At 36.7% G+C, this 19,494-nt stretch overlaps 1 protein-coding gene across 3 annotated transcripts in view; it reads right to left on the reverse strand.

Moving 5' to 3' along the window:
• The window catches only part of LOC136829877 (uncharacterized), a 79,262-nt gene that overhangs the window by 46,609 nt on the left and 13,159 nt on the right, over nt 1-19,494 (reverse strand). Inside the window, exon 3 of one of the 3 annotated variants that reach the window (XM_067088944.1) lies at nt 11,267-11,539. The exons of the other annotated variants lie outside the window; for them this stretch is intronic. The gene's annotated coding sequence lies outside the window, so the exon portion shown is untranslated. The remainder of the gene's footprint in view (nt 1-11,266; nt 11,540-19,494) is intronic. 3 annotated transcript variants of the gene reach the window in all.

A 19,494-nucleotide genomic window follows, 5' to 3' on the forward strand; every position in this document is an offset into this window, starting at 1 on the left:
TTGCATTAAGTATACTCAAGAATTAGGTAAAGTATTCATGAATACTATTGAGTCAAGTATTCATAAAATACTAACAAGTCCAATAAAATGAAAATAAATACTGTACCAACATCATAAACTATTGAAGATAATGGTTGATGGCAACAGAAAAAACAAACTACAGTGAACAGAGTAAAGAAGCATAATGTCCTCTGAAAGGGGGTTACAAACACATTTGATCAAAACCAAGAAAGGGGAGATACTGTGGGCCTTTGTTACAGGTACATCTGTTCACTTATCCTGCTGGTTCTTTGGATGATCTTGTCATTCACATCAGACTAATAGTGGAGCTTGAGGACAGTGTGAAGAGGTTATTAGTTGTTCATAACAAAATCATGTCTCCATAGTCTTTCTAATGCTTTCACTCTACAATAACAGGATCTCCTTAACATGGGATGTCTTGGCTGCCATTCAAGTACCAATTATTCCTTACTTCAAGATTTAAATACTGAAATGGTTCGGGCATGTTGGTAAAAGACAAGGACCAGTCAGTCAGAACAGCTATAGATATGATAGAAAGAAGGTCCAGAAAACAATGAAAAAATGCAACAGGTAAAATCTGGACAGATAAGAACTCAGGCACAACATAAAGAAAGAAAGAACACTTTCATGTAAATGTTAATGATGATGACAAAGAGCTTCAGATTTGAAATTCCAAACACTGTAAGCTACAAAGGTTGCTTCAATTAATTGTATAAAATATTCTAATAGAAAACATAATGTACTTCCAAAATATTACAGTACAGGCTTCCAACAGCAATAAACCAACATTTCCCACATAAATGATCTTCAATTTACTGAACCTAAATCTATTAGGCAGTTAACACAAAACTTCTCTTATAAGAATCACGCAATCTGCTTTGTAACATAAAGCAGCTGTACAAGGCATTCCAATATGATGAATTTGGAAAAGGTTACTTCACATACTGTGAGATACATATACAGGCAGTCCTTGGTTATCAGCAGGGGTTCTGTTCTGGTGGTGATGATAACCGAAAATCGGCGATTTCCGGTGCTTTTTCAGCGATTTTCAGGCTTATCGGTGCCGAAAAGTGCTGATTTTTGGTTATCAGCGCCTCTGTTAGGTATCTATTGGCGCCAATACCCAATTATCAGCACTGATAAGCAGATATCAGCGATTTTCGTCGCTAGACAAGTGCCATAAAACCGGATCGCAATTAACTGAGCCCGCCATTAACCGGGGACTGCCTGTATATTGCTTTAAATAAAAACATTCCAGGGAAAGTTTCACAATGTTATTGTTGTTCATGATTAAGCTGGCTTTATGCCAGCACAAGCAGCTCATATGAAAGTTACACAAGAAGTCCAACCTTAACGCAAAAAACCTGAAACCTGGCAACACTCAAAGTAACACTCTCCCTTCACTGGTAGATCTGTGGTATCAAGCACCAGTATGTCAAAACCAGAATGATAACAGGTAACAATGATGACTCTGTACTTATTACTTCAAAAATCACAAACCATTTCAGAGTACAGTAGTTGTTTAGGTAAACTCTATAACTTAAAAGGCATTAAATACCAATTAGGACGACCTTATTTTCTATTATCTAGAGACAAATGATGAAAATATTTATCAATGGACAAACCAGAATGAAACACATCTTAAATAAAATCACAATGTTAAACAACTTACTTCTAAGAATGTGGGAAACAAGTAATTACTACATAGTAAAGTATATGTTCTCATGAAAAAAAAAAAAAAAAAAAAAAAAGGCTTTCCAGCATTACATCACTTTCTGCACCAATAGAAATACAACTTCCCTGAAGGAAACACTTATTCCTATGACCTTGGTAAAACTTGCAAGCCTAAGGCTGCCATCATTTACTAAGGGAGAGATTTACAGCATGGAAAGGTTTAAATAAATCCTTAACCCTTAAGGGATGGGCATGCAACCCCCAAGACCGGGTAAACTTTAAGGTTGGCCAACTTAAGAAAAATCACACCAATGGAAAGTGGAAGATATGCAAATGCACATGGTGTAAGAAAAAAATTCTAAAAAATTTTCCCTACCTTCCACAGGAAGTTGAAAGTGACTATTTACAACCCTGTGTGGGGCCTCTTTCACAAAGAACTCATAAATTTTACCAAGTTATACATGTTTTTTCTAATAATTTATTTTCTTTTATTTTTTAAAATTATAATTACACCTATCACAATATCATAAAAGATCAGAAATAAAATCAGTAACAAAATTTGAGCATATTTGTTGTAAAATACTTAAGCAAATTTACTGAGATCGGGAAATGCAGCAACTTTTTTTTGGATTTATACATGTTTTTTCTAATATTTCTTTGCAAAATTACAATTATAACTGACATCATATCGTAAAAGATAAGAACTGAAACCAACAGCAATCCCCGGGGATATTTATCAGCAGATAAATAACAAGACGTCATGGGAGAGAAAGGATCAAGACATTCCCCCTTCAAGGCAACAGCAATACTAAATTCCATGAGACGCTCACAACTAAGCTGGGCTGAATTCTTTAGTTGCAACAATTCATTTATGGGCCATTGAAGTATTGGAACCTCTTTCCCGCTCGATACAGCCACATCGTATGGCGTGTAATATTAATACTCCTCACAGGGGATCCGTCCACCACCCAAAACCTGACTTAGATCCTCTATTGAGGGGATCCATCCATTAAGGGTTAAGGGCATTCTGAACATAACCAAACTTAGCAAAAAATATATTAAATACAGTTCACATATATAGTTCAATTTTCTAAATACACCAATGAAATATACATTTGTTTTATAAATACAAACCACTAATACGCTGAAGCATACCATTTCTTTATAAAGGTATGCTTAAATAAATTCCTCAGGCTGATAACCTTATAAAATTGAGGATTCCATCAAGGGTACACTCCCCAATCCCCAACAAATATCAAACAGCACATCTGCAAACAATCAGAGGGGAGGGAGGGGGGGAGGTAGGGAGATAACATACTTGTACAATGATATCAATGAGAACAATGGTACCCTGATAAGGTCTAACCCAAAGGTGGAAGGGTTGTCTTGACTCTCAAAAAATTCAGCACAAATCAAGATACCTCCCTGGAAAGCAGCTGAGTAGCAGTCTACAGGGGATAAAACAAAAGAAAAGGAACAAGATGAAAAGGGAGCTGTAAGAAACTGAAATACTCTCCAGTCTGTCTATGGTGAGCAAAGAAAGCCCTTCATCACAAATTAATGGGTAAAACAAAGCCAATTCAAAGAGAGAAGAAAATGTGTAATAATTTCTGTACTCCACTTCCCTCTCTACACTTTCTAGGACTGCTGCCTTTTGAGAATCAGCACTAGCCTCTTCTAGATGATCTAAAAAACTCTTTCCTCTATTTACCTACAAAATTGTGCTAGGTCAAGGTAACTGCTTTCTCAACTAACAGGCATTTGTTCCACAGAACATGGATACCCAGTATATTCTGTCAAACACAACTCAAGAAGTACAAGAAGGCTAAAAAAATAAACTGATATTTAGGTACATAAGTACTAGAGATGGAAGGGATTAGTTAACAACCACCTGGAAGGCTCACAAGAACAGGCAGAGACATACAGGAGACACAGTACAGACGAGAAATCAAGTGCTTAAGTTAAACAAGAGTAGAGAGAGCCCATTAGACTTCTAACATTGTCAAGGGATAATCTGACATAAAATAGAGGTCTCTTCTCCCAGGGAGATTAGCTTCTTGTTTGCCAGTCTGTCAAGAGGATTGTGAAAGAAAAGAACTCGGACTTTGTATAAGTCCATCTAAATGGAATAAATCTATAAGGCCAATGACTTCCAAACCAGGGTTATTAAGGTAAACACCTGTTTAAAAAATAAAAACTGGAAATTTATTTAACAAATACCATATATATTTACAAATAGTTATATGCAAAAACAGCAATACAAGTCAGAAAAATGGCGACAGTGTACGATTCCCATGTAATATTACAGATGCATCAATAAAACTGCCATGAAGGCAACTGCTCCATTTCACCATAAAAGGAAATGAAAACCTTCAAATACTGGTTAGTTAGAGAGACTGGTATATCAGCAGGTTGTATATGCTCATGTTCTGCAAAGCAAGCAACGTACAAATGTTCTTAGGAAGCAGGAACTAAGAGGAACTGGCGGATGTTTCCTACATAAATGAAGCTCACAGAAGATGGCCACTGCAGAAGTTCACAATGCATTTTTTCAAAGCTGCCAAGAAGAATGCTTGGAGTAACAGGTGCATTTTCCAAAAGTCAGTCACTACATACAGCATTAACTTTGCATGGTTAATCACAAAGACGACAATGGTGCTTCATTAGTAAATTAATGTTCCTAATTTCAATGACATTCAGCTTAAAATTCCACTTGCTACACATCTTGATCTATTCAGGAACTGCTGAAGATACAATAAAGGTCTGCACAGTGCATTACCTTATTCTCCAAACCAACAATGAAGTTGCTAATCACGATTGAAAATTTTAAAATGCAGCAAGACACAACAATAATACCAAACATGGCAGGTTTAGACTAAATGAAAAATAATCTGTAGTTAATAATTTGCTAAAGTACAGAGCTGAGATTTGGTGCACAAGCACTGACTGTAAGTCCAAGTTTAAGGATACAAGAACATATGTGGCTAACCAAGTGAAAGCTTGGACCCATATCCAGTGTAAAGGGTTGTGAAGGGGTAGAAACTTCAAATGGAGATGAAACAAAGGGACAACAATTGTTCAAGAAGAGGAAGAACAGGGAGAGATGTTGTGAGGCATCCATCAAAGAGGGAGAGAACCCTTCCCAAGATGGCGTCACCGACTTCCCCCTATTCCGCTTCTTCTTGGAGAAGATTCTCCATTGTTCAGGAGACCAGGAATGACACTAGGAGCAAGGATTAGTAACATTACATACAATCGCTCTACATCTACTGCAAGTAGAATGAGGATCAGTCTCAAAGGAAGCAAGGAAATGAGAACAAGGTAGTTGGCTACTCCGGGACATTTCCTCTGAGCCTTAGGAGAAGTCTTTGATGGGTTTTGGGGTTTGCATCATGAACACACACACCCCATCGCGCAATATACAAAATATATCACAAAACAAAATCAAAACAACTGAAAAACAGGCAAACAAAGAACACCGGCTTTGGGAGGAGGAAGAAGAGATGTCTTACCAGCAAGGCGGTAAGAAGAAAACTATCCTATGTTAAGACCCAAGTTTGTTCTGCATATGAACAAATGGAGAAGCCAAAACAAGAGGAGTATGACAGATCTGAAACAATGTAAAAAAGAAGAAAATTGTTATACTTAAAATGTGTGTAGTGTGAGGCATGAGTTGTCAAGCAGATGTTGTCCTGTCTTTAGACGAGTTGACATGTGTTTTGAGCTCTATCTTTCAACTGGAAGATTTTTTCTGTTTTATAATGTGAAAGGTAAAAATGAATAAGGGCAGAGAGGGGTCAGATTGTGGTAGTCATGCTGGGGGGGGGGTCTGTGGTAGGGCGCTATGTCTCCTTAATAGTTATGAATCTGGACCTTTGCAATTACTTTTGTCTTACAAAAATCTTAACTTCCAGTATTACAAAACATTTAAACAACAATAAAATGTGTCCGAGTTCATTCAGTTTGTCAACTCTTACTTGATATGCCAAATGAATCTGTACTTCAGTTACTTGTCTGTCATCTCTACTCAATGTCTACATATCTTTCAGTCAGTAACATATAATGGAGTATGTTACATAGATGACAACGAAAAATACAGATATTTTACTTGGGGTAATTATTTGCTGGGATAGCAAGAAATCTACAGGGGTCATCATCATTATGAAGTTTTGGAAGCAAACCATCAAGTCATCTGTAGACTCCTAAAACACTGTGGCTGAAGAACATGTTCTTGAATCATGGGCAATAACCAAAGCAAGATATTACTGAATAAGTTGGGTAGCAAGGTGAGATGAGACAAAAGAGAATGAAATAAAAGTAGAACAACCAAAGCAATAAAAGGTGGAGATGACCGACATGTGATGGAAGTGTAAGCAATCAAATGAATAAATCAAAAGGTGGTAAAAAGCACTCTCTAAAATCTCAAGCACTGTGCTTCTAGCAACCTCTTTGTGACTGTTTCCCTCCTCTGACTTAGGGAATGCAAACCATATTTTTAAAAGCTTGCCAAGTATCCATACGATAAAACTCTGATGAAATTTTCATACAAACCTTTCATATATTGAGATTTTTTCCCATCATGTGAGTTAAGCAAACACAAAATATGGTAACAGCCAACAGAACCATCCTTAAATAATGCCAAAAGAGAAAAACTAGAAATACTTGTTCATAAATGCCTCGAGTTTTCTATCAATTTTGCCATATTTCCCAATACTGTACATTTTAATTTTTATTCGTAACATAATAACGGGCAACATAAAACTAAATTCTGACCAAGATTCCTGCTTGCCTTTCTCCCAAAATGTTTTTCATTCTAAACTTGCATTGAAATTTATTCTAAAACCAAAAAAAAATTCCATAACCATCATACTGGATATTTTAAAATATTGTACTGTATAATGTTTTCACAATAGAAAAAGTTTTTCATGCAAACCCATTTATCATATAAATATATGCCTACATTTGTGTCTCAAATGTTCACAGTTTTGAAAGTCTTTTGTCTGTCAGACAAAGGGGGTTGTCTCTCCAAGAATGTACCACATATATTTGAACCAATAACCTCACTTTTTTTGTTTATGAAAAGTAAGAAAAACTTGTTAAGTTATGAGATGACATTCTTTATACAATGAATGAACTTGTATGAAGAGGCTTTTCTTATATATAGTATTTTTTTCATCACAGCCCCATGAATCATATATATGCCTGAAGAACCTACCTAGGTGGTAGGCTGAGATGTTGTTTGCCCCAGTGTTTCTGCATGCCTTTAGGGTTCCATAGAGTACTGAGGGGAGTGTACCAAGTTAGGATTAAGGTCTATGATAGCTTGTAGGCTGGTAAAATGAAGCAGATTATTAACGCCCCACCAAAAAAGTACATTTATTCTTTGAGTACAAAAATGGGAAAAACGGTAACGTACATAATTTTGTGAACAAGAACTTACTTCCCGTGTGTTAAGTGACAAATTCGCTAGTTAAGTGTCAAAACGCAACATCGAAAACCACCAAAATTAACCAGAAAAAGATAGCTCATAAAATTATAAACAAAGCAGAGCAATATTGGACTGGAACAAAGTAAATGGTTCAAAAGACCTGATTTTTCAGGTTTATAAAAGGTTGAATATTAACAAATGGCTGCACCTTACAAAGCCAAATATCCAAAATAAAATCCCATACACTAGAAAGTAACAATGTTGAACTTACTGATTCACTAAGTTCAGAAAAAGTGAGGTTACTAGTCAAGATATACCGGCTGGCTACTTCCTGTCCGACAGAAAGAAAAAAAAAAAAAAATGGCTGGTGTGCCAGGTAAAATTCCTGACATGGATACAAACATATTAATGTGCATGTGACAAAACAATTACAAATTTCAAAATAATGCTTCATAAATACACTTGCCCATTTAACTCCCAGAGTGGCCAGGTTTCCAAAGGGAAACAAACCCTTCCTAAAGAAAGAGTTAGTGTCGATTTCCCACCAGTACCTGTCACCAGCGAGAGCCCCCTTCTTACTGCCCAGATACCAGATATCATAATTTAATTCCTTTGTACCCTGGGAAATTTAAACCATGACAAAACTTAAAGTACTTATAAGGAGATTTGTATTCAGGGGACAAACTTATTTAGATTTTCTTTCATTCCATATGAAAGACAAACCTTTACGTACTGTTTTTACGACGTTCTACAAACTTACTGGAGATCCAGAAGTTGATTAGTATTATCATCATCATCTTCTCCAGAAGTTGGTTTATATTATTGTCATCATAATTTTCTCCAGAAGTTGGTTAGTATCATCATCATCATCATCATTATTATTATTATTATTATTATTATTATTATTATTATTATTAGGTAATTTTATCAGACCTCTAAGTTGAAAAACTTAAAATCATTAACTTCATTTAAAATCAAATTAGATAAACAATAATGTAGAAGATTCTGGCAAAATTTCTTTGACTAATTTTTTCCTAAACTTCACATTTGCATAACTGTTACTAATGGCTAGTAGTCCCTACATACTAGGGACTAGGTCTAAGGGACTGAGGCCATTTATCAAATATCCAACATAAGTGGAATGGAATGGAATACGTATATAATTTAGGCCAAAGGCCAAGCACTGGGACCTATCAAGTCAATCAGTGCTGAAAATGAAATTGAGAAAGCAGGGTTTTAAAAGTGTACCAGGAGGAAAACTCTGCAGTTGCACTATGAAACAACTGTTAGGAGAGGGTGGAGGGTGGAAAGTATGATGGAAGAATATGAATGGAGGTATAGTAAAAGGAATGAAAGGGGTTGCAACTAGGAACTAAAGGGATGCTGCAAAGAACTTGAATAATGCCTACAGTACACCAAGTGCAGTGCACTGAGAGCAACACCCACTACATGGAATATAAATGGAATAAATGAGCTAACAACTCTAAATAGTAGGGGAAATGCTCTATGAATATTATTCAATAAAGTGCAGCTAAAACCCACTTCTCAAATCCCTGGCATTAAGAACCTTAGCAAATGATATGATGCAGTGTACTTATCAACAGTTTGTGTGTTGTGAACACTGACCTTGGTAATGAGGAAATCCTAATCTGAAAACCTGTATACGCCCGAAGGGCAATGAACATTTGTCATCCACAGACACCAGCATTAGCATGATTTCCTTTAACATGCACTCATTAGTACAGTGCCTATCTGACACCAGATACTGATTCTTGGGAAAATCTGGTGAGAAAAATGCCCACTCAATTTCAGTCCCACGACTGTATAACCTTGGCCATCCTAATTTTTAATGGCCTGCCTCTGGGAGGCAAAGAATCATGTTCTCGTTTTATCAAAAACTTGTTTAAGACACTAACCAGCCACTATGTCCATGAAAACTTGTATTCATGCTACCAAGCATTGCCATTTTGTACACTTGGCTGAAGTCCTGAGGTTTCTTGATGTTAAGTGTTTGAGTCAAGAGCCAAACCATGTGATCCTGCATAAATAAAAGCCATGGCTATGTACACTACTACTCAGTGGCTATTAATTGCCTACTGTTGTTTGTGGTTTCCTCACTGCCATTCAAGATTAATGAACGCAAACAGTAATTGTACAGGGGGAGTAAAAAGAATGCGGCTTCACAATAGCTTAGAACTTAGCCTAAGCCTTCCCATCAACATAAAAGAAAAATAAAATGAATTGGATAAGGAGCAGCTAACTAAAGTTGATTAGCATATAGTGAAAAATGCAAGTAAATACATGAAAACTACACAAAACCGCCTACCAAGGGGCATTACCCAGTAGGCATTTTTATTCTGATGCTCTTCAACTGGGGTACTGTCTGTCAATTCTAAATTACCACAGAACCAATATGAAGGCCCTAACCATAAACAATACATCACCGTTGGTGAGAGGCAAGTTTGTGAAACTGGACTGCTCGGTGGCAGGAGACCAAGGGGAACGGCATAAAATGAAAAGGAAAGAACAAATCCACAGATAAAAAGGACACAACATGGAATCTGTAAGATGTCTGTAGGGTACTATGGAGAGGAATGCCAAATTTTCCTTCCTTTAACTTCTGAATGGCAATGTATTTAAAAATATATATCTATTGCTACCCTACAAAAGTGTATAAGACAAAATGTCTAATAAAAAAAAGGGAGATGAGGAGGAAAAAATGCAAGTATTTGAACTACAGCAAAAAAAAAACATGTCCTGAGCTGAATGAAGGAATCCATAAGATTACTAAGTGAATACAAGGATACTGGCCTGGGAGAAATGTTACAACTTCTTTCAAGAAAGATTACCTCCATTCCCAGACAAGCTGAAAGCAGTTACACAATATTGAAATACATAAATTTGTTCAGTGTATGAACACTGTCATTAGGGGCTCAAACACCAAGGTTTCCAGGCATTTGAAATCTCAAGAATAAGGTTAGGAACCTCCTGAAATTTCATTTACTATATCATACAAAACTCAAAATCTCATGGAGAATTGATGAAATTTCAGCATTCATTAGAACTTTTACAAAGCTCAGAGAAGAGTTCAGTTCAACAAATAAACATGTGTGAAAAATTCTCAATAATGAATATATGTTCTCACAATGCATACCATTATATCTACAAACCAATGAGGTTTACAACTCTTAACTTTAAAAGAAAACTTCAGTTTACCTAGGTAATACAGCTTACTATGAGAATGACAATATCTGCAAGGAATGTTTAGAATTTATTCCCAAAATGAACTTTCAATCTATTATAAAATGTAATAATTAGGTACTACTGTACATCTCAAATAGTCCTTAAGGAGGTCTGAGGAGGACTTGTAGACACTTTCACCTCACAAATAGTCCATAAAACCCTGATCTTCTCAAAGCTAAACAAATAAAGTACTCAAAAGACAGATTGTAAATGTTATGGAGAAACAGAAGGGAAAAGAAGTCATGATGGTTATAAACATCCACTCATCTAGAATGGCTACGTCTGCAATCAGATGCTGGTCCAAAATCGTAACCTCTACTTGTATGAACACAAGTAAAGAAAAACATTTACATTTTTCCTTATTCTCCAAATCATCTTGAGAGAGGTAGAGGCTGCCTTATCAATACAATAACTGACCCCCAACCGCCATGACATCATATCAAAGACCATACCGAATAAGACTTGCCAATATTCAATGACCATGGAAACTTAACAGGCAAACAAGGCAATACAGAAAATGAATTTCTCTATGAAAACAATGAGGTCATCACTACATTGTGTGAAAACACACCCAACAAATGAAACTGTAGATAAATATGTATCTGTGGGATCAAAGAAAAAATGATGCATTAAAAGCTTAAAAATGTTTAAATCAAGAGTCCCAATACCAGTTGCTAATTTGAAATTGCTCGCTGAAATATTTGTATAAATAAACCTGAAAGTAAGGCATCTTAATTAGTATGAGAGCTGCTATATAAACATAGATATGTATATATAATGTCAAACAATCAACACATAGGCAGTGAAATCTGAAAAAGCAAAAATGAAAGCCATTAAAATATCATCACAAGATGACCTCATGTCCAGAGTGAAATACTGATGTAGCCATACGTAACATACTGGAGCAAACAAGGTGAGACGGATCAAACTCATTCTATGGCATATATCCTGCCCGTGGGGTTGTCTTCCGTGCGGCATCAAGCTCACAACCTGAGGTTTATATCCCCCATCCTCTACATGTAGAGCTTTCCACTCATATCCTGTATCTGGGGTGTGTGGTGGCAGAGTTCCATTATGTCTCAAAAGGGACCTCTTACGTGGCCTCCGTTTAATCACCCACTTTTGATGGTGACTGCACTTGACAGCAGAAGTCTAGTCATATTCATTAGACATCTGAAAGAATCCACAACATTGTATACGGGCTATCATTGGACTCCTACGCTATTTGATATTTAGCCAAAATAGGCAAGTTTCCTAACATGACAGCTTAATAGTAACACACTGACCTAATGAATACAATTTCCCTCACTTCCACACACACACACACAAAATCTAGTGACACCAGGTATTTCAAGCAAATTTCTACACTTCTACGCCTCATATTCTCTTCCTGCTCAGATGAACTTCAGTAATATCAAAACATGGCCTTTAAAACAAAATAAACAAGTAAGTAACAATCATATTCATCAAGTACAGAAATCCCCTCTTATCTTCTTTGTCCATAACTGTAGTACTGTATATGCATTTAACACAAAACTCCAGACTGCATGGATGGCTCAACATCAAGTGCAAACAAAGACTGAACGCTCTACAAATGAAGAAAAATACTGCACTTCACTACCCTAGCTAGATGAGGCAGAGCTGGAGACATACACAGTACTGTTAGTGAATACAGTAGTTTAATATGAAAATAGGCTATTACCAGGCATAAATCATACAAATACACAACAGAAATACAGTAGTTTGATTCATTTCATTTACCTAAACTGCAGGATGTTTGTGGGAAGAGCAGGCTATCCTATGCAGTTCAGTCCCAAATCAGGCAATGAATTTGGACAATTATTTCATATATAATAGTAGTATGAAACTGAAGATTATTCTTTAGACATGACCCAAACTGCAGTCCCTCCAAACTGAAATTGCCCCCAAAATGGATGCTTAATCCTGTGAGATATGTCCACTACATCCTTTCCATTGACTGAAGTTCTGCACTGTATAAACATCTGCTTGTTAACTGATTTCTATTAGATAATAAATACCAACATATAACTTTTTAGTTTAATACACAAAGTAATTGTCCTAGTAGGCTAATAACCATTCATTGAATGGAATGGAATATAGAATTTAGGCCAAAGGATAAGCGCTAGGACCTATGAGGTCATTCAGTGCTGAAAGGGACTTCCAGCACCCAGTGGTTTTAAAGGTGTAACAGGAGGGAAAGCTCACAATTGCACTATGAAGCAACTGTTAGGAGAAGGAGGAAACTAAGATGGAAGAAAGCGAATATAAACAGAGGTACAAGTAAATGGAATGAAAACGGTTGCAGCTAGGGGCCAAAGGGATGCTGCAAAGAACCTTAAGTAATGCCCAAAGCACCCCATGTAAGGTGCACTGACGGCACTAACCCCCCTACAGAGAATAATACTTCACGATTGCTCACTGCCTTGCTATTTGGGGTCTAAAGTTCCATAGGCTAGTCTACTTTTTCCACAGAAATCCACTAACTTTAGGTATGTGAAATATACTAATTTGTTTTCTATATTGGTCACTGTACGTGAAATGCACTGAATTGTTTTCTGCTGGTTCATTTAATGCTTTATGATGACAGCCTACTCCCACAGCCTTGTATAAAAGTGGATTCAAATATTCACACACAATACAATACTTCTACAATTGTCTTCCATCATCAGCTGATTTTCACCCCAACCCCATCTGTGAGTCTAAAAAGAACTACCCTGATTCAAAAGATCTTTTATAACTAGATCATTCACTTGGAAACAAAGGTGTCAAACATTTTTTTCCAGCTAAGGAGGCAACACCTGTGTGCAGAGTATTAAACTTTCATTGCTGTTACAATCATAGGCTATGAAATTTTAACCCCATATTCACTAATCTGAAGCGAAATACAGTACTTTTTTAATTATTTCTATTGATTTACAGTCTGGGGTATTGGGACAGCCTAGTACAATGAAAAGTTCAAGGCTTTTCCTTAAAACTGTATTTCACAGCCTTCTGGACATGTTAGAGCACTTGAGAGTGTTTACTGTAATGTAATTTAATAACAAAGAGTTACATTTGTAACTTCTCAAGACTAAGAGAGATTTCGTTCTAAATGGGGGATGGAAACTGAAAACTGAATAGTGAAAATTACGAAATTAAATTCTAAACAGCATGATGAGAGGGACCTACATGAATGAATGAAAAATATCCATCATTACAGAAACAGCCTCGTACTGTTTCACTGACATTTCCCTTCTGTCATTCTCATTCAATTCTCTCTTCTAATTTTCCAATTCTGAGAAAAACTCCCTAAATGTTATGGAAGCTTATTTGCACTTTCTGAAAAATAATCACTACAACTGCTTTCTGGCACTGTGTCAATTGCCAAGTTATAGTTATGACTTGAAAACAACTTCTCAGTAAGCATGATTATGTGTCTATACTGGGTGTTCTAGACCATAACTGTAACATGTTTTCTATCCCACTTCAAGACCATGGATTATTCGGCTACAAAAAATTTATTCAGCTCCATAATTATTCTTAATAAATATCATCAGATGAATTACATCTACAACAGTAGATTAATCACTCATGTGTGGAATGATACTATGAGGTGTTACGTTCCTTAATTACAAAAATATTTTTCCTCAAATCAACCTAGAAATCTCACAATATGCTCTAGCAATACCATTCAAACGTATTTCAAGAATGGGCATAACTACCTTTGATAAGCTGGCCCCCTTTTCTGACAAGTTACAAGGTTACATGACACTCAAAAATACAGGTTGAACGATACTCAAGGACGCCATCCATAATGTTCCTGAAGTTTCCAACAAATATAAAAGCAAGCTGCTTTGAATGGTGCAATATCCATACATTCATTCACACCCCGGCTTATTATACATGCAAAGAGGAATACACAATGAACCCACTCAAAAAAGTACTGTACATTCAAAAGTTAAGTATTCTCTTTTATACCACTACAGTGAACATATGAGATAGTTTGGTATGTATCTACATCACTAAAAAAAATTAAAGTGACATCCTGTTCAAGGCAACTAGCTCAATTTCAATGTTTACAAAGATTATTCTCAATGAATGCCCTCTTAACATTATCTACATTCTCATACTGTATGAAGGAATAACGTAACCCAATAAACATCATCTTCAAATTCACATGAGGTCATCAACGAAAATAATTAATACGGTACCTAAGATGCTGTAGCCTATAAATTACTTGAGGGACAATTGTTGTTTGTATGCCATACAATATGATCTCGTATTTTAAAATATGCAAGCATTGTCCTGTATCTTGTAAAATTCCAAATGCAGCTTGCAGTCAACTGTGTCATACCATTATGGAATTCAAGAGTTTAATCAGACCATTGACTAGGAGTTTTACACTCTTATATGGTGATCACAAAGGAATTTTAAAAAATGGACATGGAAAGAGAAACCTGACAGAATTGAGAGACTGTGAAAATAAATGGCCATAAGCAATGCAACACTGGGCCTAAGAACCTGTAGTAATGCCTACGGTACTCTGGTCAAGGAGGGTAATACCTGTAAAAAGTTGTCAATGTCCAGTAGTAAATGAAAGTAATGGCTTCATACTCTCATAAGAGAATTTTAACATACCATACTAACTAGTTTTACAAGAGATGGGACTTCCATTCTAAAAACAATAGCAAACAATTTTCTCAAAAGATCCAATCCCCTACTTCAAGAAACCATAGTCTTCCCCAACCAATGCTTTTAGGTTATAATACTTGATAAAAAATTATTAATTAAAGTACACAACATCTGAGGGACATGGATTTCACCACCCTGCCTGTGATAGGAACTAGGCTCAAACAACCGAAACCAGTTTGTTAGGAATCTCACATATGTTTAGTGCCATCCAGTTGACTACTTGACTCTCGTGGCTAAGTAAAATTGGAGTGGCTAACAAGCTCAACAAAATACACTGCAAAATACCTTATTTACATGTACAAACCCTATCAACACTATTTCTTCAACTGTAAAACAGAAAACTGTACAGTATACCAGCACTGTCTTGTATTTTTTCTGAGGTATACTTTAAGCATAAGAATGGTGTATTATAGATGCCACATCTTGCTCAACTTTGTGTGGAGGTCACAAGCCCAAGGGTCAACAGGTCAGATCAACAAACTTTATTGTTCATTTTCAGAATGTGATTCTCTCTTCATCAGTATTCCCTGAATCTTCTAAGATGTCACTTTGCAAATGGAAGGTCTGTCAACACTGACTGGGCGAAGTCCATCAACACAATGTTCTTTAGGGGCTAGATTTTGTTTGGAAATCTTGCTCAACCCTACGCCATAGGAAAAAATATAATCACCAAACCCACAATTTTAATAAGATTTTGTAATCATCCATAGCAAGAGTTCACTTTTTTGTACAAAGGATCACATCATTGCTATCATTATTATTACTAGTCAACTACATGACACATTCATGAAGAGCAAGCCAATACTCTTTTATGCAGTGTACCTAACCCAATGAAGTCAATTCCTTGTCTCCCAGGGTTGGAAGAAAAAAAAAATTCCTAAAATATGAGTTCAGACCTTACTTATGATACTACAACTATTTTAAATGTTTAATCTTATTATGTCAAAATCTCCTATACTGATTTGTTTACCAAACTTGACATCCTTGTTGGTCGAAATTTATACTCCTACATCAAAATGTTTAAATGTTACTTTTGGACTCCTCTACCTACATTTCATTAGACAATGTTAGCTACCCTATCCATGGGTAAAATAAGTGTGACCAATTCAAAGATGAGATCAAACAAGAAGTTTTTTTATGAAGGGTCCTGGGACTTCTCCAATTTCATTTTCCCAAGACTTCTTTTAACACCTTCCACTCACCCTATTCCTGGAGCATCTGCTCCTTGCAGGATACTAGAATCAACCAATCATCAAGATACAGATGCAGACAGATTGCAAGAAACTGGGTACAGCAGACACAAGATTGAACACTCACATGAACACCTGTAGGGCAGTAAACAATCCAAAGCAAAGTTTTGAACTTAAAATGTAGATTCTTCTGTTGTAGATGAACCAGAGATATTTCTGAATCATGACTGATTCAAAAGCATATGTTGTCTTCTCTGATGGAAGCTGACCCTGACCTTGGGTTTCCATCCTGACAAGAGTCTGATTAAAAAGGAGATCGATGACCAGTCTCCAGCCATTTGCATTTTCCACCAGGAAGAGCCTCCTAAACCTGCAGAGAAGTTTTAGATGTCCTCTTCCACATCATTCTCCAGGGCTGTTTGCACCTCGGCAGAGATATGGAGAAAAAACTGGGAACAGGACTGGTCTATGTGAAAGGGGAGGGTATCAGTCCCTGAATGACATTATGCAAGGGCCATTAGGACACTGACTGGCTGGGGAAGCAGACAGCCATCGAAAGATACCCAGCTTAAACATCCTTCTACCTTCTTTCCCTTGCCTCCCTTCCTAATAAATGTGGGGGAGAAGATTGTAAATAGTGGGAAAACTACTAGCCCTTTAAAGACAAAGAAGGGGCTATTTAGAGGTACTTAGCTTTACCCAAAATGTGACCCAAAAAATGCCACAATTGTTTTTCAGTCCCACAATACTGATAGATCGGAGCAATTCAACTTCCAAATTCCCAAGCCTTTCTTTGAATGTAGAACTGTAAGACTTACAACAAAGTAAATTGGTCATAGAAGCATTAACGTGAACTAAGTTTTCTTTGCCCCACCCAAAGACTACATCCTGACACCCATTAAAAGAATTGCACGAGCTTTAAAGCAGCTGATTAATGAAATTTTTAAGTCAGTTAAGTCAGGTGAAGAACTGGACAGAAGACATATGATATACCTTAACACTTTTCACCGTCTTGCATGTATCTCAACAACTTGCCAGACATGACCATTTTCATGTTCTCCAGGAAAGGACCTGACAAGAGAACCCAGAAATGGACATGCAAAATGCTGAAATATCAATACAGGCAGTCCTCGGTTAACGGCGGGTTCGGTTAACAGCGATCCGGTTTTACAGCGCTTGTTTAGTGGCGAAAATCGCCGATTTCAACACCAAAAATCGCCGATTTCCACTTATCAGCACTGATAATTGGGTATTGGCACCAATATATACCTAACAGAGGCGCCGATAACCGAAAATCGACGCTTTTTGGCACTGATATGCCCCGAAAATCACCAAAAAAGCGCTGAAAATCGTTGATTTTTGGTTAGCTGCGATTTTTGGTTATCATCACAACCTCAGAAAAGAACCCCCGCTGATAACCGGGGACTGCCTGTAAAGGGAGATGATAAATGTTAAGTGTGATATCTGATCTGCAATTGCTCACCCAACTTCACGTACACCACAGTATTAGGTACTTAATAAATTAATAACAGTATTAAGTACTTAGTAAATTAATAATGATCATATAAAATTATTAAGAGACTAACCATAACAGAGCTGATTACAGTATTTAGTATTAGAAGGAGCGTTCACATTTTGAGGGGTGACAAAAGTCTAAAAGAAATTGAGTACCTGTACAGTAAATGTAATACAACTTTTTCTTCCATGTAACTGAACTTCAACCAAATTTCATCCTCCTTTACTGGGACTTCAGATACTTGCAGAGTAGGCTAGTTCTGCGTTTGCATCCTTGAAAACTTTACATACTAACAGTGCAGTACTATTACACGTAATCCTACTTCAGGTAGCCTAATCAGTGCACTACCTATTCTTCTGCTCTGATCCCTTTGATCTGAACAGTCATACTAGTTAATCATAAAAAAATTCAGCACAAAAAACAAAAAAAACACACACACACACACACACACACATGCACAACCCCCCCCCCCCCCCTTGGTGTCCTTCCTTCACAACCAACTATAAACAAGACAGCATCCTTACATTATAAACACACCACTCCATTACAGGTACACCCATCTATTTGAATAATTTGAATTGAAAACACTGTTAAAGAATTAAATGGCAGAGGAATCACTAACTAAATTTAAATCCATTTTGGTCATTTCCAACAGTCATACCTAGCCAAAAATTACAAAAACTAAACTCATTACTGCCCCTTGAGCAAAATGGAACAATCATTAATTTAAAAAAAACACAAATTTAAAAAAAAATCTTGAGTTTCTGTAGCTTCCAAGATATGCCACATGGGCTTGATATGTAAAATAAATTTTCTCTGGACAGCCATCAATTACAAAGGGCCCTTCACTTGAATCGCTATACACCTTCAAAAGGAGCATGCATACACTCCCATTTTACACTGATGTCAAAGAATGACCGTGATAACTGCATTTCCACTGAGATACCCAACATTACACCAGGGATAACAGACTTGTCGTTTTCGGCTAGCCAAGCAACTTGCAGCTCTTTACATGAATCTGCTGTAAAAGTTCCAGAAACTACAAGCAACAAACCTGGCAGTAACAGTAATGTCAAGGAATCTTTCAAAGACCTCCTGTGAGTTACCACATTCCATCAAATTCTTTCCAAACTGCACATAACTCATGTCACAAAAGAGCCAATTCAATGCACAAATTACAGTATACTGTACTTGATCTCTGACATTCCTCCTTACTGCCAAAACCAATGCTGCTGTAGACACTGTTTGAAGATTCACCAGGCGATTTAGGCATTCTTGGTTCCTTATCACAAAACACTGCACAGTTCAACTTCCTAGTAAGGGCAAGACACTTACTGTCACCTCTTAAACTAAAGAGGACAGTATATGAGACGGCTACTTGTCCACATTAATGAATAATACTGACCACTGACACACCATCTGTAACTCATGACAAAAAAAATATGGATGATGCACACAAATTAATTTGAATGACCCAGTCCTGCAATACATACATATTTATGTGCAACAAATACACTGTGCAGAAATAACAAAGTCTAAGGTACAGTATCAAGAAAGGACTGCATACTGGCAACTGTTGTTCTATTGAAAACTCCAGTTCACCTATGAACTCAATCTTCCAGTGGAAGACTGAGGCAGTGGTGAAAACAAGCTGCGCAATAATTATACATCAGCATATCTATCACTACTTTTCTCAAATTATCACTCATAGAGTATAAGGTAGCATTAAC

This window comes from Macrobrachium rosenbergii, chromosome 45 (assembly GCF_040412425.1).
Source record: "Macrobrachium rosenbergii isolate ZJJX-2024 chromosome 45, ASM4041242v1, whole genome shotgun sequence".
Classification (NCBI taxonomy): domain Eukaryota; kingdom Metazoa; phylum Arthropoda; class Malacostraca; order Decapoda; family Palaemonidae; genus Macrobrachium; species Macrobrachium rosenbergii.